This window comes from Tachypleus tridentatus, chromosome 10 (assembly GCF_004210375.1).
Source record: "Tachypleus tridentatus isolate NWPU-2018 chromosome 10, ASM421037v1, whole genome shotgun sequence".
Taxonomy (NCBI): domain Eukaryota; kingdom Metazoa; phylum Arthropoda; class Merostomata; order Xiphosura; family Limulidae; genus Tachypleus; species Tachypleus tridentatus.
The window spans coordinates 78,562,529-78,587,946 of NC_134834.1; the positions used below are offsets into that span (position 1 = coordinate 78,562,529).

The 25,418-nt window shown below is 36.2% G+C and overlaps 1 long non-coding RNA gene across 2 annotated transcripts in view; it reads right to left on the reverse strand.

Annotated features, from left to right (window-relative positions):
* The window catches only part of LOC143229660 (uncharacterized), a 39,698-nt gene extending 14,590 nt beyond the window's left edge, over nt 1-25,108 (reverse strand). For both annotated transcript variants that reach the window (XR_013015988.1, XR_013015987.1), the window contains exon 1: nt 24,936-25,108. This is a non-coding gene — a long non-coding RNA (uncharacterized LOC143229660). The remainder of the gene's footprint in view (nt 1-24,935) is intronic.
* Nucleotides 25,109-25,418: the final 310 nt, after the last annotated feature.

The following is a 25,418-nucleotide window of genomic DNA, read 5'->3' on the forward strand; positions in this document are numbered from 1 at the left end:
AATCAGGAATTAAATATTTTGTTATATCTTTGTTTCTAGTAAAGAAACAATATCTTCTTATCTACAGTTATTTGCTACATATCAGTAACAGCACAAGCTTTCTTTTGTCCTTGTTTCATAGTCAGGAAACGATATATTTATATTACTGAATCCTTTGATACGTAGTCAGAAAACAATATATTTTTCTTTATTCCAAGCTTTTATATAGTCAGGAAGCATATACTCATCTTTTGTATCATTGTTAAAAATTCAAGAAACAGTATAATTGATTTATTGTATTTTTGTTCTTTCTTATTGGATGATTTCGTTTCGCTGGCTTGCCTGATTCACAAAACACAATCGTTCTCATTAATAAACAGATAGACAATGAACAAAAAGCACTTATTGTGTAATATATACCGTTCTTGGAAGATTCATTGAACAGTGGGATCTAACTGTCACTATTATACCATAACCACGAACTTCAGAGCACGATTTTGAAGGAAAGAGACGTAAACCACAGATTCAGTGTCTAGCATGGCGGTTCGGCATGGCCAAGTGTGTTAATGAGTTCGACTCGTAATCCAAGGATCGCGGGTTCGAACCCCGGTCGCACCAAACATGCTCGCCCTTTCAGCCGTGGGGACGTTATAATTATATGGTCAATCCCACTATTCGTTGGTAAAAGAGTAGCTCAAGAGTTTGCGGTGAATGGTGATAACTGTGTAGCTGCCTTCCCTCTAGTTTTACGCTGCTAAATTAAGGACGACTAGCGCAGATAGCTCTCAAGTAGCTTCAAAATAAGTCTAACATGGTAACGTCTGTGCCACAACCGGCCCTAAATTGTTAGATAACAATATCTTTGTTTTAGTGTCCATAACATGTAATAAAAAAGCAGTACAATTTTAGCACCTAATTAACATTTCATAAGATGTACAAAAATAAAATTCGTTTAAACAAACATACTCTCCAGTTTTAAAGCCATTTCAAGTGTTTTCAGCCTCGTATTAGACTGTTTCATTCGCATATAGCAATGAAGTGAAATGAACGTTTAACAGTATGTTTAATAGTGGCTTTTGCCTTGTCATAGCTATAACGTTAAAAATTCCGACAACAATACAACCACTATTGATCTGTAGTATTTTAGTCTAATTGTTTTTTGTGTTCAGTCTTATGATCACAATTTTTCATCATATGTGGATGTCGGCTTTCAAAACCGTCTTTAATTAACCAGGACAAAGGCCCATGAGTCCATTGTGGCTACATCGCGAAACCTGGCAGGTTATTGGTTGAATGAAATTTCTGTGATTCCAAGTTATTTAACCATCTTTCTCCTGAAAACAACCATTGGTTTCAACGTGCGGCTTTAAGTATGTCATTCGTCACTCACGTTAAATTCTTTTTCGTTTTTACTTCCGCCAACAAAGGCGACGGAGCTTTGTTTTCACCCCTGTTTGTGTATAGGAGTGACGGAGGTTTGTTTTAACCCCTGTTTGTGTGTAGGTGTGACGGAGGTTTGTTTTCCCCTGTTCGTGTGCAGGTGTGACGGAGGTTTGTTTTCCCCCTGTTCGTGTGTAGGTGTGACGGAGGTTTGTTTCACCCCTGTTTGTGTGTAGGTGTGACGGAGGTTTGTTTTAACCCCTGTTTGTGTGTAGGTGTGACGGAGGTTTGTTTTCCCCCCTGTTCGTGTGTAGGTGTGACGGAGGTTTGTTTTCCCCTGTTCGTGTGTAGGTGTGACGGAGGTTTGTTTTCCCCTGTTCGTGTGCAGGTGTGACGGAGGTTTGTTTTCACCCCAGTTTGTGTGTAGGGGTGACGGAGGTTTGTTTTCACCCTTTTTTTGTAGATGTGACGGAGGTTTGTTTTTCTCCCTGTTTGTGTGTAGGTGTGAGGGAGGTTTGTTTTCACCTCTGTTCGTGTGTAGGTGTGACGGAGGCTTGTTTTCCACCCTGTTCGTGTGTAGGGGTGACGGAGGTTTGTTTTCCACCCTGTTTGTGTGTAGGTGTGACGGAGGTTTCTTTTCACCCCTATTTTTGTGTAGATGTGACGGAGGTTTGTTTTCACCCCTATTTTTGTGTAGGTGTGACGGAGGTTTGTTTTCACCCCTGTTCGTGTGTAGGTGTGACGGAGGTTTGTTTTCACCCCTGTTCGTGTGTAGGTGTGACGGAGGTTTGTTTTCACCCCAGTTTGTGTGTAGATGTGATGGAGGTTTGTTTTCACCCTGTTTGTGTGTAGGTGTGACGGAGGTTTGTTTTCCACCCTGTTTGTGTGTAGGTGTGACGGAGGTTTGTTTTCCACCCTGTTTGTTAGTAGGTGTGACGGAGCTTTTCTCTCATCCGTGTTCGTGTGCAGGTGTGACGGAGGTTTGTTTTCACCCCATTTGTGTGTAGGTGTGACGGAGGTTTGTTTTCACCCCTGTTTGTTTTTAGGTGTGACGGAGGGTTTTTCACCCTTGTTCGTGCGTAGGTCTGACTGAGGTTTTTCTTCACCCCTGTTCGTGTGTAGGTGTGACGGAGGTTTGTTTTCACCCCTGTTCGTGTGTAGGTGTGACGGAGGTTTGTTTTCACCCCTGTTCGTGTGTAGGTGTGACGGAGGTTTGTCTTCACCCCTGTTTGTGTGTAGGTGTGACGGAGGTTTGTTTTCACCCCCGTTTGTTAGTAGGTGTGACGGAGCTTTTCTCTCATCCGTGTTCGTGTGCAGGTGTGACGGAGGTTTGTTTTCACCCCTGTTTGTTTTTAGGTGTGACGGAGGGTTTTTCACCCTTGTACGTGCGTAGGTCTGACGGAGGTTTTTCTTCACCCCTGTTCCTGTGTAGGTGTGACGGAGGTTTGTTTTCACCCTGTTTGTGTGTAGGTGTGACGGAGGTTTGTTTTCACCCCTGTTCGTGTGTAGGTGTGACGGAGGTTTGTTTTCACCCCTGTTCGTGTGTAGGTGTGACGGAGGTTTGTTTTCACCCCTGTTCGTGTGTAGGTGTGACGGAGGTTTGTTTTCACCCCTGTTCGTGTGTAGGTGTGACGGAGGTTTGTTTTCACCCCTGTTCGTGTGTAGGTGTGACGGAGGTTTGTTTTCCACCCTCTTCGTGTGTAGGGGTGACGGAGGTTTGTTTTCCACCCTATTTGTGTGTAGGTGTGACGGAGGTTTGTTTTCACCCCTGTTTGTGTGTAGGTGTGACGGAGGTTTGTTTTCACCCCTATTTGTGTGTAGGTGTGACGGAGGTTTGTTTTTACCCCTATTCGTGTGTAGGTGTGACGGAGGTTTGTTTTCACCCCTGTTTGTGTGTAGGTGTGACGGAGGTTTTTTTCATCCGTGTTCGTGTGCAGGTGTGACGGAGGTTTGTTTTCACCCCTGTTTGTGTGCAGGTGTGACGGAGGTTTGTTTTCCACCCTGTTTGTTTGTAGGTGTGACGGAGGTTTGTTTTCCACTCTGTTTGTGTGTAGGTGTGACGGATGTTTGTTTTCCACCCTATTTGTGTGTAGGTGTGACGGAGGTTTGTTTTCATCCCTGTTTGTGTGTAGGTGTGACGGAGGTTTGTTTTCATCCCTATTTGTGTGTGGGTGTGACGGAGGTATGTTTCACCCCTATTTGTGTGTAGGTGTGACGGAGGTTTGTTTTCACCCCTGTTCGTGTGTAGGTGTGACGGAGGTATGTTTCACCCCTATTTGTGTGTAGGTGTGATGGAGCTTTGTTTTCACCCCTATTTGTGTGTAGGTGTGACGGAGCTTTGTTTTCAACCCAGTTTGTGTAGGTGTGATGGAGGTTTGTTTTCACCCCAGTTTGTGTAGGTGTGACGGAGGTTTGTTTTCACCCCTACTTGTGTGTAGGTGTGACGGAGGTTTGTTTTCACCTCTGTTCGTGTGTAGGTGTGACGAAGGCTTGTTTTCCACGCTGTTCGTGTGCAGGTGTGATGTAGGTTTGTTTTCACCCCTGTTCCTGTGTAAGTGTGACGGAGGTTTGTTTTCACCCCTGTTCCTGTGTAAGTGTGACGGAGGTTTGTTTTCACCCCTCTTCGTGTGTAGGTGTGACGGAGGTTTGTTTTTCACCCCTGTTTGTTTTTAGGTGTGACGGAGGGTTTTTCACCCTTGTTCGTGCGTAGGTCTGACTGAGGTTTTTCTTCACCCCTGTTCGTGTGTAGGTGTGACGGAGGTTTGTTTTCACCCCTGTTCGTGTGTAGGTGTGACGGTGGTTTGTTTTCACCCTTGTTCGTGCGCAGGTGTTACGGAGGTTTGTTTTCCACCCCTCTTCGTGTGTAGGTGTGACGGAGGTTTGTTTTCACCCCTGTTCGTGTGTAGGTGTGACGGAGGTTTGTTTTCACCCCTGTTCGTGTGTAGGTGTGACGGAGGTTTGTTTTCAGCCCTGTTTGTGTGTAGGTGTGACGGAGGTTTGTTTTCATCTCTGTTCGTGTGTAGGTGTGTTCATCTTTGTCAGCAAGATTTCTAAACAAAACAACGGCTGAATCGATTTAGAAGAAAGTTAATATTCTTTCGTCTATGAACAACTTAGAAGCGCTTATTTTATTAATGGTCATGGTCAAAGTTCAAGGTCTCAGCAACGTAACTAAAATATAAAAAATTCTCATCTCTAATAGGGAAACATATATTTTAGTTTTTGCTATATAACTCAATCAAAAACAATAAGTCGTAGTTTGATGACATTTGGTGGAAACATGTAATGTATTATTCGTCACTGTCTTCCCAAAGATGGTCTGTGTCGATTGATAACGACGGCCATATTTTCGATTTTTCTTTAGGGCCGAATATGATAAGAGATGAATGGTGGAAGTATGCACTATACTAAGATCCCCTCTGGTCTTGTGAATGGTATCAAGAGATATGCCAACCTTCACCGCAGTGGCTTTCGAGACAAAGGATTATCATTTGTAAACGTAGTTCTCTTTTTGCAGATTAGGGTATTACTTTGAATTGGCTTAGGATGTCGTTTCGAAACCCTTGGTATCCTAAACGCTCTGCTGTACAAAATTTACCTCTTACACGGAGAAAACTGAAACCTCACTTTAGTTATGCATCGTTTAACAATATTGCTATACGAATATCCTTGCTCGAATATTGCCGTGAAATACTTTTGAGACCATAAGTACTTACACTGCTTAATGATTGGGAATCTACCGTGAATTGAATATGTTCATCTGAAACCCGCCGCCTGTCGTTCACAGCTTGTGTGGGTGGTGATACACCACTTCATCAGCACAGGTATATCGTTTTTATGAAATGTGATTAACCTTTATCAGGCGAAAATGACAAAACTACATATTTGTAGTTGTAAATGAACAATCATGTTGAATGGTTATAAAATAACTTAGTTTTAATTAGAACTTTTTAGACGAGTAATATCCAATATTATACTCCGTATTGAATATATACATTCTTATAGGAAAGCCACTTTTAGTTGATCTGTTCACTGGTTATTACATTTAACCTAAATAGAATGTGATACACTATTGATTAAAGCTGATTCAAGCAATTTTAAGAAATAACGTATTCCAAGGCACAACGTAGGCAATCACAGTTGTCGTGGGTATTTCCTTCTATACCACCATTACAAGGTGTAGAATTTCGCAAGCAGCTTTCTATGGAATATCATATGATAGTAGTGCATCTTTGACGATCTTTTAAGAAACGATACATTCATCAAAAACTTACAGACCTATATTTTACTTATTTATGCTAAATATGTTCACTCATCCGTGGGAGCGTTAAAATGTGACGGTCAATTCCACTATTCGTTAGTGAAAGAGTAGCCCAAGAGTTGACGGTGGATGGTGATAACTAGCTGCCTTCCTCTGGTCTTACACCGCATTACATTAGGGACGGCTAGCACAGATGGATCTCGTGTAGCTTTGCGGAAATCCAAAACAACCTAAACCAAACTATTTAACTTCATTTTTTACATTTTTGTTATTATTTTCAGTCTTTCTCTTTTCCTTTTTATTTCTTTCTCCCGTTAAATATACAGGGTGTTCGGAAAGTCACTGTGCAGTTTTATAATCATATTTTATTCAGTTTATTTCAAGCCAGCAACTGATAGTGGCGTTCAGAAACAAAATAAGAAGAATCCAGGCCTGTATTGATGCCAACGGGGGTCACTTTCAACATTGTTTATAATTGTCATTCATATTTACCTCCTGTGTTCTATATTGAAACATGTCTGTTAATAAATATATAGGTGCACAGTGAGTTTTCGAACACCCTGTATATATAGGTAGATTTTAAAAATAAAATAAAAAAAATTAATTAATTAAAGGGGCAACTCAAGACAATACATGAACATTACCCTGAAAAGTAGCCGACATGTAAGTTAGGGATGGAGGAAGAAGTCTTGTGCACCCGACCTCCTGGGTTTCAAAAATTCAACATACCCAAATACCCACAAAGAAGAAGCGAACTTCATTCTCAGAGGATAATTCACTCGTTTTACATTTTCTTGTCTTTACTATAAACAGCTTTTTCATAACCACTCTCTCCATGCCCTTAATAGATTGTAACGTTCTTTCTTGTAATTTAGTACACATAGTAAAACTGGGAGGGTTATGCTCTGACCAGTTCTACTTAATCTTTTCGCGTATCACAACAATAAGACAAGGGGCATACATGTTAAAACTAATTGATGTTGCATGTATATTCATTGCATGGATTTATTGACATGTACGTGCATGTTTTATTAATAATTAAGTCAGTGTCATCTCAGTATGAAATGGAAGTCGTCTTGGCACGAAAATCGAATCTTAAGAACTTTCTACCGAATTAGTTAACTGGATATGAATGGCTGAAAAACGAAAAAAAAAAAAACAATAAATATATAAAGCTAAAAGTAATGGAAAATAAAATTACAGTTTTCTTCGGAGGGAAATCAACAATATATCTAAGGATCAAAAACTGGACAAGATAAAAAAAAAATAGTGATTTTCATTGGCGTGTTTAGAGAAAGATGGACGCTTTAAGTACCTATCGTTCCTTACCTATTATCAATAATCATTATTGGTGGTCACTAAGGACTTTGTAGCTACTAACAGATATAATGTATATATATGAAAGGTATTTATTTCCCTGTAGTTTACATCTTTCTATCACTGTTCAAGGTGAAGTTACTGAGCATGCGCTCGATAAATATGGTCTAAACTTTAAAACACTGCTCAATGCATAAATCCTTAATTGACGTAAGTACTACGCACAACGTAAGACGTAAAGATTTACGTTGCTGGTCTTTCTTTTCGAAGGAGAAGGTTTATTCAAGAAAAGTTGTATGAACAAAACACGTGAAGAGACGGCCATCTTACATCTGACGTCTTGGTTTTTGTGCGAAACAAGAGAAGGAAATCGATCGCTTTACGGTAAAACTGAAATATCCCTATAATGCACGTTGTTATATAGAAAAAAACTGAAAGGATTCGTGTTGTCTTGATGGTTGTTGTTTTTTTTTTAAATCAATCTTGTAATCCTTCTAAAAACTGCAATTTTTCACCTATGTTGATTTTGGATATGATGTAAAATAGCTATTGAACAACTGAGTTCACATGCACGACTATCAGTACAGTCCTTTGTATTAAGTAAACATGTCTAAACAATCTAACCACTCAGATAGTAAATATTATTTTGCAGCTAGTTCTGAGATCTTCAATTGAATTAGCTCCATCAGAAAGTAATAGAATAATCATTTTACATACATATATATATATATATATATATATATATATATATCCACACCCACATATTTACCAAATCATGGTATCACGGAAAAGCAAACAATACTAAATCTAATTTGTTCTCTACTATATTCTTGTTTTTGCATTTCTTTATTACATTATAACCAAATCATAGAAGGTAGATAACTTTAGAAACAAAGAAACTAACACCAACGAAAAAAAAATAGTCTGCTAAAATTTTAATGGTTAATGTGTTACCTTTTCGGAAAACAAGACCTGATTTTAAAATCATTATTATAATACTTTGAACTATATAAGCTGTTATTATAGACGAAAAGCTTTAAAGGAAGTCGACATCTACATGTACACATCACTATAAGCTAAATCCTCCAAATCCACTTTTTAACTCTTGATGTCTCAGCCGTACGTTTCAAGACTTATAACAGTAATCATCGACTTTCTATCCCTGCGGTTGGCACAATATATCCCTTAGCTTTACGCTTGACAACAAACAAAAGAAAGGACAAATTAAATATATTGATTTCTTATTTTCAACAACACTAATAGTGAGTTCTTAAGATGAGCTGTTAGAAAAGGTATTAGTGGATCGGTACTTAACCAGTCTGTAAATAACATAAAGTGCTGCTCCCTGTAAGTTGCCAGCATTAAAGTCCCTTCAGGATTCACAGAGGACCGTTCCTTCATTATCCCCAGGTACTTCTCCAGCTACCCCAAGATACTCGCCAGTAGTACTTAAGTACGTGTGCTGCATTTAGCCCCAAGTAGCACGTGACAGAAGGCATGAACACAATTTCAAATATGGCACACCAGCTTTCGGGTGGAGGGGGAGGCACGAACACGAAATTTGATGCAGAAAAAAGTAATCCTAGACATGATCATGATGAGTGACCTTCATGGGACCTTTCATCCTTCCATATAAATAAAAACATCCTTACCCTAGACAACTTCAAATCAACCTGCTAAGTTTGATTCTGCTAGTTTTCACACTGAAGGAGAAGTTTGGGAATGAATGAACAAACAAGTTTACAAATATACCATAAAAATTAATATCTGAGAATTTCATCCTTTAATAAAAAAAGGCGTTAACATTTTTTTCGTAAGAAAGTTAATTTGAAATTATGATATTCAACTAAGTGACCATTTAAGTTATTTTAGAAATGGTCTATGTTTCATTATATTTTTGAGATACGCTACGGACGCATCTGAGTATTATATTACAGAAAATTGATCTTGTATAATTTGTTTGATTTTGAATTTCGCCCAAAGCTGCGCTAGCCATACCTAATTTAGCAGTGTAAGACTAGAGAGTCATCACTATCCACCTCTAACCATTTGGCTGTTCTTTTACCAACGAATAGTGGGATTGATCGTGACAGTACAGCCGTGGGGGCGTTATAATGTGACGATCAATCCCACTTTTCGTTGGTAAAAGAGTAACCCAAGAATTAGCGATGGGTGGTGATGATTAGCTGTCTTCTCTGTAGTCTTACACTGCTAAATTAAGGATGGCTGGCGCAGATAGCTTTCGTGTAGCTTTGCGCGAAATTAAAAAAAAAATAAAAAATTCCTGAACTAATCATATACATTTTGGAGCACTTTCTCGTGTCAAGTTCATAGTTCAAGAAGCTCGTGCTTTCAAGAAACATAATATTTAAAGCATTATCAAAGAAACAAACCCAGTTTTGTTGTTCTTTGCTGAAATAATGTTCTATAACACTAATAGACTTAGAATATCAGGATATTCATATATGAATAGGATAAAGAGGGAACATGTTGTACGGGAATAATCCTATTATACAAACATAGTTTATCAATAAATGATTTAAATTAATATACTGTGAATAGATTATAGCAATAGATACATATCCAGAAGAAAAAAATATAACGGTAGCAAGTAATATAATGCTCACCAAACAAATGTATTACCTACGAATTGTTTACCAATATATATGAACATAATACAAACGGTATAGTCGGGGGGTGGGATCTTTAACAGTAAGCACCGTTTCTTTGGATGAAGAGAAACGAACCAAAATGAAAGACAGTTACTACACTTCCTAAACAATTCAGATATAGTTATTTTCAACGAGAAGTTCCAGACGCATACATCATTCGGATAATATAAGTCCAGCGAAATATTACATTCATATATACGCTCTAATATCATGAGCCGTAAATGTACCTCCTTCAACGTTGAATATGACATAGAAATCACGTGCCTTCAATCTCAAACTCACTCCGTTGAAACGAACAGATTGAAACAGAAAATTGAAACTACAAAAAAGTAACTTGCTACGAATACGGTGGCCTGGCATGGCCAAGCGCGTAAGGCGTGCGACTCGTAATCCGAGGGTCGCGGGTTCGCGCCCGCATCGCGCTAAACATGCTCGCCCTCCCAACCGTGGGGGTGTATAATGTTTTGGTCAATCCCACTATTCGTTGGTAAAAGAGTAGCCCAAGAGTTGGCGGTGGGTGGTGATGACTAGCTGCCTTCCCTCTAGTCTTACACTGCTAAATTAGGGACGGCTAGCACAGATAGCCCTCGAGTAGCTTTGTGCGAAATTCCAAAACAAACAAACAATGCTACGAATACATTTCAAAAAGAAGCATGTTGTCAAAGGATCACTTAGTGACTACACGTGGCAGCACGTAATTCGATACCTAAACATAATCGATCACAATGAAGCATACATAACTCCCAGTTAAAAAAAAACGATGAGTAACATGATTAAAAAACAAGGAAAACTACTCCGAGAATAAACGGAAAACAGAGATCCGACAAGCAAAACCAGAATCAACACCCTCGGAAACTAAGTAAAAACAGAGGTAAAACAACTTAGAAAAGAATTATGGAAACAATATAAACACACCTAAAACAGTTCAGAAACAGTGGAAAACACAACACGAAGATATTCAGTACTTGCAATAAACAACACACCAGCACATTCAAACAAAAATAAAGTGGAAACATTCAAACAATACCTGCAAAACACGTTTAAAATATAAACAGATGCAGACGTGAACATATACTTCTGCACCCAATTTAACGAACACACAGCACAAAACTTAGATATGTATATATAACCCTTTCTTCCCAACAAATGTACAGGGCACAGAAGACGACCACACACCTCGCTAGATAACAAAAGCAAAAGCGATAAAATATATAAACGTTACAACAAACAAATCTCCGGGACAGACAATAGCTAAGCCGTAATCCAAAAAATATGTACTCAGAGACTATTTGGCCACTCATTGAATCTTCTCAACTTGTAGTTAAGTTCTGGATACACTCCAATTGGAAGTAAGCAAATGGATTAATGTTCTTTAACGAGCGAAAGTCAATTAACAGACCGAGTAGTTACCGTATGACCAACCTGATCAGCTGCTTACCAAAAATTCTAGAACGAATAATGAGTAACAGTCTCTCTACTTATCGAGAAGTCACATCGAACTTACCGGTAATACAAAACCGATTCAGAAAATTCAGACAAATAACAGATTGCCTAGTTAGATTAACTAAATCCATCGTAATAAGCTTCGATAAAATAGAATACACTGTCTCGTGTTCTGCAATTCTGTAATGTTCTCAGGCTCAAAAGTTTAGAACTGACGGGCATTATTTGATGGTTATACAATTTTCTGGAAAATGCAAAATGTTGAATTAATGTAGAGAGAACCTACTAGGAGTATTTCTCTCCTGAAGCAAGTGCCTCTCAAGGATGGGTAGTTAGCTCTATTTTATTAATTATATATGTTAATTATATGTCTCTAGACGACCCAAATTATGGATATGCATCGCAATTTGCAAACGATGTTTCCATTTGGAAGAGTGAACCGATCCCAGAATCAGCTGCCACCAGTCTACAACCACAGTTGAATAGAATAGTAAAATTCTGTCAAAGATACCGCATCAAACCAAAGGTTTCTAAAACTAATTGATATTATTTACAAAACTAAAAAAAAATATTCCTTGAACTTTGCAAGAAGGATACCCTCGTTCAAATGACAACATCAAATAAATTCCTCGGACTGACCTACGATAAGAAATTAACGTGACTTAAACATATTAATAACATAAAGGCAAAGGTTTGGCAATGTTCAAACTACATAAGGTGTCTAACAACCAAAAATCATGGAACATCCGCCGAAGATATACTCAAAGTATACAAAAACATAATCCGTCCAGCTACATAATACGCATTCTCAGCTTGGACTACACTAAACACATTCGTGTAAAAGCTACAAACAATAAAGAACGCAATATTAACAGCAACCTGCCACATGCCAAGGTCTATATCGTCAGCCTTTCTACTCAAACATACAAACATTGCCTGACAGACCCTTGTGTAGTTCTATGAATTACATTTCAAAAAGTGGCATAAAAATTACCTATTTTGTGAATTTTATCGTTTTTTACATACATGAGAAAATCAGCCTTCGGCACCTTTAACCAATTAATTTCTCTATTAAAAATAAAATATAAATTAAGGCCACCTTTAGCTAAGCCTATATCCATCCTCAGTTTATTTAACTTAGAGAGCATTGACAAGGGTATTTCATGTACAATGTTCTCGCAGTAATTAAACTAATGAAAAAATATATATGTGAAACGCAATTATAGCTATTTGTAGTGGGTGTGACTTTTACGCAATAACGAACGAAGAAAAGTGCATTCATCGTATCGAATATTTTCTTGTTTACCATACATGGACATGATCTTGAAAGAGGCATGAGTAAATGTAATAGCATAACCTTTGGTCCCCATGTTACAAACTAAAAGATTATTTAGTGGTAAACTAACAAAAGCACAGGAAGGAAGAACTCCAGGCAAACCTAGGCTTCATAGGTTTATAAAGATCTAAATCCCAGTGCCGATATGGGTATTGCATTTGAGATGGCCTGAAAAGTGGGAAAAAAGCTCAATGTATAAAAATATGTTCTAATCTCTTAATATTAATATAGTATTTGACAGTAAACATCCATAACCGTAAAGAAGGAATGAAAATGTCTAAATCGTACTTGACTTTTTCTCATAGGCCCGGCATGGCAAAGTGTGTTAAGGTGTTCGACTCGTAATCCGAGGATCGCGGGTTCGAATCCCGATCACACCAAAACATGCTCGCCCCTTTAGCCGTGAGGGCGTTATAATGTGACGGTCAATCCCACTATTCGTTGGTAAAAGAGTAGCCCAAGAGTTGGCGGTGGGTGGTGATGACTAGCTGCCTTCCCTGTGGTCTTACACTGCTAAATTAGGGACGGCTAGCGCAGATAGCCCTCGAGCAGCTTTGCGCGAAATTCTAAACAAAAAAAAAAAACAACTTTTTCTCAACACAGCCGAATACATACCACGACAAGAGAGTAAGTAAATTTTGAAAGACCTTCAAGGAATCGGAAAAAAATCTTACTGTATTCACACAACAATTAAATTAGTTTAAACTTTACAGAGGAAATTTAATTATTTAAATTTATTTCAACTATAAATGATAATGAAAGTATTAGGTTCTTATTCTCACACGAGAAACCAAAACGTGTTGTTTTATTTGAATAACAATTTAGTCAAATAAGTTAATTATTATTTATTAACGTACCAATGAGTAATCTTAAAATAATTAAACTAATTCCAGATAAACGAATAATTCGTATTCTATAAAACTAGCAATACTGGTTGTTTTTTATTTCTTTTACTTTGTTTGTTTTAAATTAGACACATGGCTACACAATGGACTATCTGCTCTGCTCATCACGGTTATCGAAATCTGGTTTCCTGCTTTGTAAGCCAGCAGACATTCCGCTGTGCCACTGCTTGGGGCATTTATTTTAGACAAAAAGGATCAAAAGTAATCTCCGATGTATCTGGTAGCTCAAAGTTTGTGTAACTAGTGGGCGGCTCTTGTTCATCCACTATTTCATCGTTCTAGCTGTCGATAGATGGGCGTGGAGCAGGAAGGAACATGCTTGTTTAAGGTAGAGTGGACAGTATAGTTTCCAGCCCAGAAAGGCAAACGATAATTAAAATCACAAATCATCATTTGTGTGGTAATTTGTGGTATATCTTGTTACTATTAATTTTCCAATAATTGCTATATATAATATAAAAACAAACGCTCTAAATTAATAACTAGTTTGAAAGCTAGGTGTTTTCCACATTAAAAGGAATCACTAAAAAACAAAAACTAAAAATATAATCTAATAACGCGCGCGCGCACACACAAATCAGGGAGAGATGGGCATTCCAGTACAATTACTCTGTGCATCTTAACTATGAATCGTATTCTATACAACTTTTCCTAGAAATTAATTCATTAATATGTTCTCTAGTGGGTCAGTGGTTAGTTTACGGAGTTACAACGCTGAGATCCAGAGTTCAATTTCTCACCGTGAGGATATCGCATACATCCCAGTGTGCAATTTTATGCTCAGAAAACAACAGCGGTTGTTAGTACTTATTAATATTTTTGAGTGGTGCGATTACAGTCATTTCGGAGTCTCACTCTGTTCGACGAACGAGCATCTGAACAATATAGCCCTGCAATGTAATTTCTATTGCATAAGGAACCATCTTAAAGGTGTCATGTAGAAAACAAATCTATCTACCCCGCAATTTTCAATCTAGTATGGGATAACGACAGTATTATTTACTGTGGCATGAATGGTTTCTGATACTGGTTTTTGTGTTCGTGGGTTACAAGATTCTACACTCTGCTTACTCCAGAGTAGGAACCGTTGCAAGTCTTTGTATGGATGATCGCAGTTACACAACTTGATCCATCCTTCTTTGTTTTTCAATATTATTAAGAACAAGATATACCCTCATCTTCGAAATTATATGTTCCTGATCTGAGCACCAATTTATTACATGAGTGTAAAAAAAAAAAAAAAAGAAAGAACTATTACACACCTTTCTAAAGGGGGTGAATTGTCGCTGGCAACGCACTCTTTAAGAAACGCAAATAATATAAAAATATATTTATGATACATTCCCTTCCGTTGCGACTTTCTATTGGATGCGGTAGTCACATGACTTGCTGAGTTGCATATTCACAGTCGTCTTAATATAACGTATACAACATTCTATTACGAAAATGATTTAATGAACCATTAAATAGTGTTAGGCTATACATTTCAAAGAACAAAATTATCTACCCTCCTTTACGTCTGTCAGAATTATCTAATAAACTCTTTATGAAATAGAATACTTTTGTTTTTGGAAAGCTTTAAACAATCGAGGATTAAAATGAAAAGTTTTAGTGACTGCAGACTCAAATTTAATATGAAAATAAATAAAGATGTCTACCTCAGATATCTCCTCGGAAGTGTTATGAAAGAACCAGTCAACTAGAATTTTTTAATAAATGCAACTAACAGGTCAGGTCCAATATTTTAATAAGATTAGATTCTAAGTTATAAATTTGTATTTATATAGACTGTCATTATGTATTATATATTTATAACAATAATGCAATACATAATGTAATTTATTTTACACTAATAAATTTGAATCTTTCATGGCATTGTAATTAAAAAGATTCTATTTTGTGAATACAGAAGGTTATTTTGCTCTTCAGGTAATGATATTATATAATTACATAATGATGTCTGTAAATCACGTTAAATAATTTAGTAATCTTATTTTATTTCAGTATTAACTTAATTAATTACATTGAATCATTTAACTATTACCGAGTTTTCCATGGCACAAATTAAAAATAAATTAATCGGAAGATTTTTTCAACTGTATCAAGGACAAACTACATTTGTTTTACAACAAGTTAGATGGCAATGAGATAATTCTTCATAGATTTAGGTGTATTAAATTGTAAGAATTTTAAAGATGATATTTTATATTTCGAGCCTAAATACCAAAGATGGCTTTGCCACGTGACCAATGAGGCGTTTTTGTTTTGGCTTAGCGATAGAAAGGTATAAAAGGTGTTTATTCCTGTCGTACAGTCAAACCTGTGACAGGTCCAGTAAGCGAACAGTGTATTTTTGAGTACTCAGAGGAAAACAAATATATATAAACGGAATTTATTTAAATGGAAACTATCAGGCCGTATTCGGCAAAGAATCAAAAACATTCCAAGACCGTCTCAGTAAACTAAAAGCAATGCAGGATATATAATATGAAAATCGACAAGAGCAAGGTAGAAGCGATGAGCACTGGGAGAACGCCAAGACAACTACAACTGAATATTGAAAAGACCCAACTGAAAATAACACACAAAAGCATAAGGAGTTGAAGGACAGTTGTCAAAAAGCAAACAATGTAATCTATCATTGCTCTCCCTTTAAAAACAAAAACAAAAAAATAAACATTGCATTTATATCAACATTAACAGACATGGAACGTCAGTAGAGAACCGACCAAAATTTGGGTATTCTGTAGTCATTTAGAAATATTAAAAACATATGATGCTTGTTTAATACTGTCAGATAACACAAATACGATTCTAATTTTCTGTTTACTTATGCTATTCAAAATACTTACCTCTGCCTGAACAATTGTAGGAAGTAACATAGTGAATTATGACTTTCAAAACCGTGAATTACTCTTGTTGTATTCTTTATCTATAAGGCCTGGCATGGCCAAGCGCGTAAGGCGTGCGACTCGTAATCCGAGGGTCGCGAGTTCGCGCCCGCGTTGCGCTAAACATGCTCGCCCTCCCAGCCGTGGGAGTGTATAATGTGACGGTCAATCCCACTATTCGTTGGTAAAAGAGTAGCCCAAGAGTTGGCGGTGGGTGGTGATGACTAGCTGCCTTCCCTCTAGTCTTACACTGCTAAATTACGGACGGCTAGCACAGATAGCCCTCGAGTAGCTTTGTGCGAAATTCCAAAAAACAAACTTTATCTATATGCTTTAAATGAATTACGTTTTTGTATTTTATTACAATTAATGTTAATGTTCATATCTAAATTTGAACATTTTTATATGCACTGTTGAAACAAAATAGCTTTTGTTATCGTTATAGTTTCTTGGATTTAAAATATTTGTTAAAGTTGTTTCTGGAATTTCTTATATCTAGTTCATCAAAGTCTGAACAGCTTTCAAGTGAAAATTGTCACTATATAAAGAGACAGATATTGATAGAAAAAATGAAACTTGCTCAAGCTGAAAAGCTGCAAGATATTAAAAAGATACAAGAAATTATTAAAACTGTAAACCTTCAATACGTGTTCACATAGTGACTTTATCCCAAATAGTAAGCTCTATTTGTGCATAAACATGCTTGCCCCATTTCATGTTGTAATTTTCTGTACTGTTATGTATATATATAATGATTGCATGCATTTTTCAAATACTTTGAGTTTGATTTACCAAAATTAAAGTTACGTTTTATAAAGAATCACGAAGGTTTGGTTTGTTTTGAATTTCGAACAAAGCTACACGAGGGCTATCTGCGCTAGCCGTCCCTAATTTAGCAGTGTAAGACTAGGGGAAGACAGATAATCATCACCGCCCACAGCCAACTCTTGGGCTACTCTTTTACCAGCGAATAGTGGGATTGACCGTGACATTATAACGCCCCCACGGCTGAAAGGGCGAGCATGTTTGGTGTAACGGGGATTCGAACCCGCGATCCTCGGAGTACGAGTCGAGTGCCGAGTAAAAGAGTAGCCTAAGAGTTGGCGGTGGGTGGTGATGACTGGCTGCTTTCCCTCTGGTCTTACACTGTTAAATTAGAAACGGCTACCGCAGATAGTCCTCATGTAGCTTTCCGTGAAATTCAAAAACAAGCAAACTGGAAAAATTATCTTTAAAACGAATCTAAGATAAACCTGGTTCTTATGATAAACTGGATCCAGTCACTACTACCGTTTTTTCTTATATTAGAGAAACAAGTCAAACAACATTTAAACAGTGGAAATATTCGTACTATTTTCAAACAAGTTAAGACATTAGCTCATCCTAAAGACTAAGTGTATTTCCTCAGGGTTTCCGAATAGGTTCTGTTTCAAGAGTAAATAAAACGTAAATTAGTGTAACCAATATTTTTTTCTTGCTTTTGAAGTTGAAATGTCATGCTGTGTTGTAGCCCACAGAGTGCATAATTCTTCTCGTGGTTCATGGCATGAACAGGTTTTATTGACGTCACGACAGTACAAATTACAACCTTAAGCGTCCCTTATGTGACGTCATTTTAGTGTATAACGACTGACTGATACACAACACGCTACTGATGCTAGTGGTTAGAACAGGCGACCTTTCCAGGAAGCCTAAGGCCCCTTAGAAAACGTACCGGTGATACAAACTGCATTTTTAAGAGTACGTATAGAGCCACATATTATGGGGAACAACACGTGTTTTCCTGCAACGTTAATTACAAAATCAGAATACTGTTAAATACAGACAGCATAATACTTCTGCCTTGGCCCACGGTGTGTTAGAATATCATTCCTCTGCGTAGGAAAAAATCAAATTATTCCAAGATATAACAAACACTTTGAAAGTACTTTCCACAGATCGTGATGGATCTCTAAAGATAATTCCGAACGAACAGCAATGTTAGTAACAGATGTTCCAATAGAATATCGCAAGCTAACCATACGATAAGTGTTCTTTTTTCGCAACACTTTTTAAGTAACCTATGAGAAAGGTGTCAATGATGTAATAACATGTAATTGTGGACTTCATTGTTAGTTTAGTCTACACTAAGGAAGCTATCAGTGATCTTATAACACAGGATTGTGGACTTCATTGTTAGTTTAGTTTACACTAAGGACGCTATCGGTTATCTTATAACACATGATTGTGGACTTCATTGTTAGTTTAGTCTACACTAAGGAAGGTATCAGTGATCTTATAACACAGGATTGTGGACTTCATTGCTAGTTTAGTCTACACTAAGGACGCTATCGGTGATCTTATAACACATGATTGTGGACTTAATTGTTAGTTTAGTCTACACTAAGGACGCTATCGGTGATCTTATAACACATGATTGTGGACTTCATTGTTGTTTAGTCTACACTAAGGAAGCTATCGGTTATCTTATAACACATGATTGTGGACTTCATTGCTAGTTTAGTCTACACTAAGGACGTTATCGGTGATCTTATAACACATGATTGTGGACTTCATTGCTAGTTTAGTCTACACTAAGGACGTTATCGGTGATCTTATAACACATGATTGTGGACTTCATTGTTATTTTAGGAAAGTGTCGGTGTTACAACATGGAATTGTAGACTTTATTGTTATTATGAAGTTAAGCCGTGTTTTTCGAACCATTCCTCAAGCCTAGTGTATCCAGTAACTTTTTATTTTAACTGTACTTCGGTTCATAAGAATTATTATACAATATTAGTTGAATGTATATTGATAATCGAATTCAGATTACGACGTCACAAAAAAAAAAGAAACGGAGAGAATGTTTCAGAATAACTACATGCATATCACTGCCCTCTATATCCTACTGAATCGTCATTTCCGGTTGGCTTTGTTTTCTCTAACTAGTACATATTTTATGTCGAAAATATATTTCATCCGTTCTAACAGCCATGAATGCTTTGGTTTAAGCCATTGTAAAGGAGAAATACCTTTAAATTTGCAAGGAAATTACATTACTTTTACAGAATAGTTGCACCCTGAAGAAACAAAATTTAACCTGCTTATTTCAATAATCATTTATATTATCATTAGATGTAAGTTTGTCTGTTTTGGAATTTCGCACAAAGCTACTCGAGGGCTATCTGTGCTAGCCATCCCTAATTTAGCAGTGTAAGACCAGAGGGAAGGCAGCTAGTCATCACCACCCACCGCCAACTCTTGGGCTACTCTTGTACCAACGAATAGTGGGATTGACCGTAACATTATACACCCCACGGCTGGGAGGGCGAGCATGTTGAGTGCGATGCGGGCGCGAACCCGCGACCCTCGGATTACGAGTCGCACGCCTTACGCGCTCGGCCATGCCAGGCCTTAGATGTAAGAGACAACTCAAGTGTGTGAGTGGCGTGAGGTTGAAACAGAGCTCGTATCTGTCTCTGACTTGTCTCGTTCTTTCAAACACTACGAAATTCAAATTAAACATAATACAAGCTCTTTTGTCACGTGCCATTGAGGAAGCCTTTTTCTCGAGATATCCTGAAACCGCTTGTCTTTATACTAATCAAATCTAACTGCGTGTACTTTAGTAAGGCTGAGCAGTTTTCAGGTATATGAATTACTTGTTTTAATTATGAATGATCTAAACAGGGTTTTTGTGTTCATTCTGAAACTTTATGAACTTTAACTGCGTGGTTGCTAGGAGACGACAATGTTTCGATTTACCTCCTGTATTATTCATCGTAGAAGACAACAGGTCATTATGTTTCGTCAACCAGCTATAATAAATTTCCTAAAACTCGCATATTAAAGAAAAAAAACTTTTCACATCGAGTTGTTGACACATGTACTCAATATCATAAAACTTAATACTTTATCGGCACAATTTTCAACTACAATTTCAAAGTTTTCGTGTTTCATTTGGTACTACTTCCTACTTTGAATTTGTTCAGTTGGATGTTTAAGATTATTCACTATAACAAGCTTCTGTGAATAAAAGCAAAACCAAACTAGCTCATAAAAACCTTTCCACAGTCACTTTACTATACGTGGACTTAGCTTCCGAGACTTTATTTAAACAGGCCAAAAAGCCTTTATTAAAGTATTAGACCTACAATAGTTTTGAGTTTGTTTAAATTTGTTTCCAAAGTTGAACCTACAATTAACGTGATAGTACTAAACGTTTGTGGAAGAAATATATCAATTAGTTATCGTTACGTGGACTGGGTTTAACATCATTTTTTTACTAACTGATTAAAAATAATCGTTAGAATACTATTAATCTTCATTTAGCAATACTTTCCAAAGTAAAATATTAATAGTTAAGCTGTATGTTATATATAATTAGAATCCTTCAATCTAATTATTAAAGTATATTAAATATTAGAGTGAAACATCCTTATAAACATGTTAAAATTCATTTATATTTTACCTAAAGTTATCAGAAACAGATCGACACCTTTATTTGTAAATTTATGAAGGGGTGACAATATTTTGTTTAACGAGGTTCATTATTTATAATTCTATATGTTGTAACTCAACAGACTTACCGCTAAAACACATGGTTCGATTGCAGTACACAGAACCATTAGCACACTTCAGGTGTAGAATAAACAAATTCATTTGACATTTTGAAAACATTGATTTTACAAAACAGGTTTTCATACTCAGACAATTAGGGTGTTCTCTTTTCTTCTTCTTTTTTGTAAAACTTTCTAACTAAACCGTTATTTGACAAAAGTCTATGTGTGAACGCTTATAACTGCTAGATTGATTATCGTCAATCTGACATGTACCGTTAGGGCTCTCTGGGGAGTGACATGAAGTAGACGGCGTTATTATCTGACTCATCCCTATGTCACTTCTGTGTTCCCTATGTATTCTTGTATTCAACGGGGACATCAGCTCGTGAAAGCGTACTTTTTCGAGACCAACTGTTAGAAAGTGGAGTGATAGTAGTTCTTCGTGTATTTTTAGTGATAATAATATTCTCGAGATTTTAAAAGAAAGTTTGATATAGTTACAGTTCGATTTACTCTTGTTTCCTGATATCCACCCGATCATAGTTTTTACTAATTAAGATGAATGATGCACTGCAGCTTAAGAAAACAGCTTATAAGAAATTGGTAGTCATATCTGTATTCTTAGTTTTAAGATAGCAAATAGTACTTGATTTAACACACTCAACAAATTTCCACAGTAAGGAGAGACCTAAGGCTGAGTGTGTGGTATCAAATGAATTTAGAAGTGTTTGTTTTAACGCTCTGTCCACCACGGGAATCTAACCCTGCAGTTTAGCGTTATAAGTCAATAGGCTTACTTACCACTGAGTCACTAGGGAACGGAAAACGTGTTCGTGAAATGATAAACATTGATGTATGTGTAATGCAAATATTGCTATCTCTAGCGCTAGGATAAAATGAGTATTTATCTGTGTTTAAACTACAGAACATTCTTTTACAAGTTACGAGTGGTTTTGAATGATTACTTTCCAGGTTGGCCTATTGAAGGCGATGGTAAGTCGGCACTGATTAACAAATCGGTACTGACTGATAAGTGAGTATGGTCCTAATGTATAATGCAAAGCTAAAACATGTTTGTTTTTTAATTTTGCGCAAAGCTATTCGAGGGCTATCTGCGCTAGCCTTCCCTAATTTAGCAGTGTAAGACTAGAGGGAAGGCAGCTAGTCATCACCACCCACCGCCAACTTTTGGGCTACTCTTTTACCAACGAATAGTGGGATTGACTGTCACATTATAACGCCTCCACAGCTGAAAGGGCGAGCATGTTTGATGTGACGGAGATATGAACCCGCGACCTTCAGATTACGAGTCGAACGCCTTAACCACCTGGCCATGTCAGGCCAAAACATATGTATAACACAATATTATATTATCTTGTAAATTATTAGAAATGTTAAATTTTGTAGGAGGGGGCTACAGAAATTATACGTCACAAAGAGCACCATCAGTGATCGGTATAAGTTCCTGTTTGTATGTTACATGTGACTATTTTTCGGTTTACGTCCCTGTTTATATATTAAATGCGACTAATGTTCGGTTTACGTCCCTGTTTATATATTAAATGCGACTAATGTTCGGTATACATTCCTATTTATATTTATTAAATGCGACTAATGTTCGGTATACATTCCTATTTATATTTATTAAATGCGACTAATGTTCGGTATACATTCCTATTTATATTTATTAAATGCGACTAATGTTCGGTATGCATTCCTATTTATATTTATTAAATGCGACTAATGTTCGGTATACATTCCTATTTATATTTATTAAATGCGACTAATGTTCGGTATACATTCCTATTTATATTTATTAAATGCGACTAATGTTCGGTATACATTCCTATTTATATTTATTAAATGCGACTAATGTTCGGTATACATTCCTATTTATATTTATTAAATGCGACTAATGTTCGGTATACATTCCTATTTACATATTAAATGCGACTGTTGTTCGGTATGCATTCCTATTTATATTTATTAAATGCGACTAATGTTCGGTATGCATTCCTATTTATATTTATTAAATGCGACTGTTGTTCGGTATGCATTCCTATTTATATTTATTAAATGCGACTGTTGTTCGGTATGCATTCCTATTTATATTTATTAAATGCGACTAATGTTCGGTATACATTCCTATTTATATTTATTAAATGCGACTATTGTTCGGTATACATTCCTATTTATATATTAAATGCGACTATTGTTCGGTATACATTCCTATTTATATATTAAATGCGACTGTTGTTCGGTATGCATTCCTATTTACATATTAAATGCGACTGTTGTTCGGTATGCATTCCTATTTACATATTAAATGCGACTGTTGTTCGGTATGCATTCCTATTTACATATTAAATGCGACTGTTGTTCGGTATGCATTCCTATTTATATTTATTAAATGCGACTGTTGTTCGGTATGCATTCCTATTTATATATTAAATGCGACTAATGTTCGGTATGCATTCCTATTTATATTTATTAAATGCGACTGTTGTTCGGTATGCATTCCTATTTATATTTATTAAATGCGACTGTTGTTCGGTATGCATTCCTATTTACATATTAAATGCGACTGTTGTTCGGTATGCATTCCTATTTACATATTAAATGCGACTGTTGTTCGGTATACATTCCTATTTACATATTAAATGCGACTATTGTTCGGTATACATTCCTATTTGTATATTAAATGCGACTATTGTTCGGTATACATTCCTATTTGTATATTAAATGCGACTATTGTTCGGTATACATTCCTATTTACATATTAAATGCGACTGTTGTTCGGTATGCATTCCTATTTACATATTAAATGCGACTGTTGTTCGGTATGCATTCCTATTTACATATTAAATGCGACTGTTGTTCGGTATGCATTCCTATTTACATATTAAATGCGACTATTGTTCGGTATACGTTCCTATTTGTATATTAAATGCGACTATTGTTCGGTATACGTTCCTATTTGTATATTAAATGCGACTATTGTTCGGTATACGTTCCTATTTATATATTAAATGCGACTATTGTTCGGTATGCATTCCTATTTATATATTAAATGCGACTATTGTTCGGTATGCATTCCTATTTATATATTAAATGCGACTATTGTTCGGTATACATTCCTATTTATATATTAAATGCGACTATTGTTCGGTATACATTCCTATTTATATATTAAATGCGACTATTGTTCGGTATACATTCCTATTTATATATTAAATGCGACTATTGTTCGGTATACATTCCTATTTATATATTAAATGCGACTATTGTTTGGTATACATTCTTATTTATATATTAAATGTGACTATTGTTGGGTATACATTCTTATTTATATATTAAATGTGACTATTGTTCGATATACGTTCCTGTTTACATATTATATGTCACTATTGTTCCCTCTTGGTGAGTTTTACATACTTGATGCTTTTGTTAAATCGCTAAAACTACTTAGTTTTCGAGTGAAATTCATAATTTTTGTGTTCTTTCCTTTGGTCTGATTTTAATATGCTAATTTTAAGTTACAATTGCACAAATTTATTATCTTTATAAAACTTATGAGATTTCAAAGATTTAATATTACTAAAAATGAGTACTTAGTAATCGTTACTTCAAGGTTAAAAATAATAAAAACTTCCTAATAATTTCTAAATAGCATTAATGTTTTACTAACCTTTAAGTTTTGTACTACTTTTTACTAAAGTTCAAATTGTTGCACGAAAATGAAATTATTTTCTGTTATTAACTTGTTTGAGTTTCAGATGTATCTTTTGATCTACATGTATCTCTCGACATCTAAAATTACGTCTTTATATTATTATACAGTTTTGAACGTTTTCTTACTTCTCTAAAATCTACGAGTGATTTTAGTAAACCAATCGGTTTTAGATTTTAAGTATTTGTAATGTTAACGATGACAGACATTCTGTTAATGATCGCACGTGGTGTTAGCTATCTTGTTCTAATACAGGTAAGGTAATACGATATAAACAGGTATTATAATATACATTTTATTTATAATATAGAAATTTGCACAATAGTGCAAACAAATCTACATCACCTTTTCTGTCGCGATTATAAGATAGATGATCGTTTCGAACAACTTGTAAAGGCAACTACGTCTAACAATTAACAACTGTAAGGTTAGATAATTCTAAGTTGGCATGCCAACGTGACGATTTTATTAACTTACAATATACTGTTTCCTCCCTCAGGTATATCCAAACGGATGAACTGTCATGGTTTTCAGGATAACGTACTTTTAGTTATTATGTTGTTTTCATATAGCAAACTAGGCGTGATCCTCTCTTGGGAGTTCCATAAGTGTTTTCTGAGCCACTTATTTTCATAAAGGGAGGATTCCGATACTTCTCGTGACTTATCTTTACCACGTGTGGTGATTGCCTTTTGTAAACTTCACCAAGGAAACAACGCCACGTGATTCACCTGTCAAATGAATCAATTAAATAAAGGGTTGGAAGGGGGTGGGAAGTGGAAGAGGGTGAGACAAGCCTGCTGCGTGACTAGACTTGTAACAATCTTATTATATGCAAAGCATCTTTAACGGCAGAAAGTTGGTCGCAGCAAAAAAAACACGAGTTTGTTTTTTTTTGTCCGAGTTTCCACTACGTAAACGGAATATCCATCTCACTAATAATGTGATTTACAAATAACT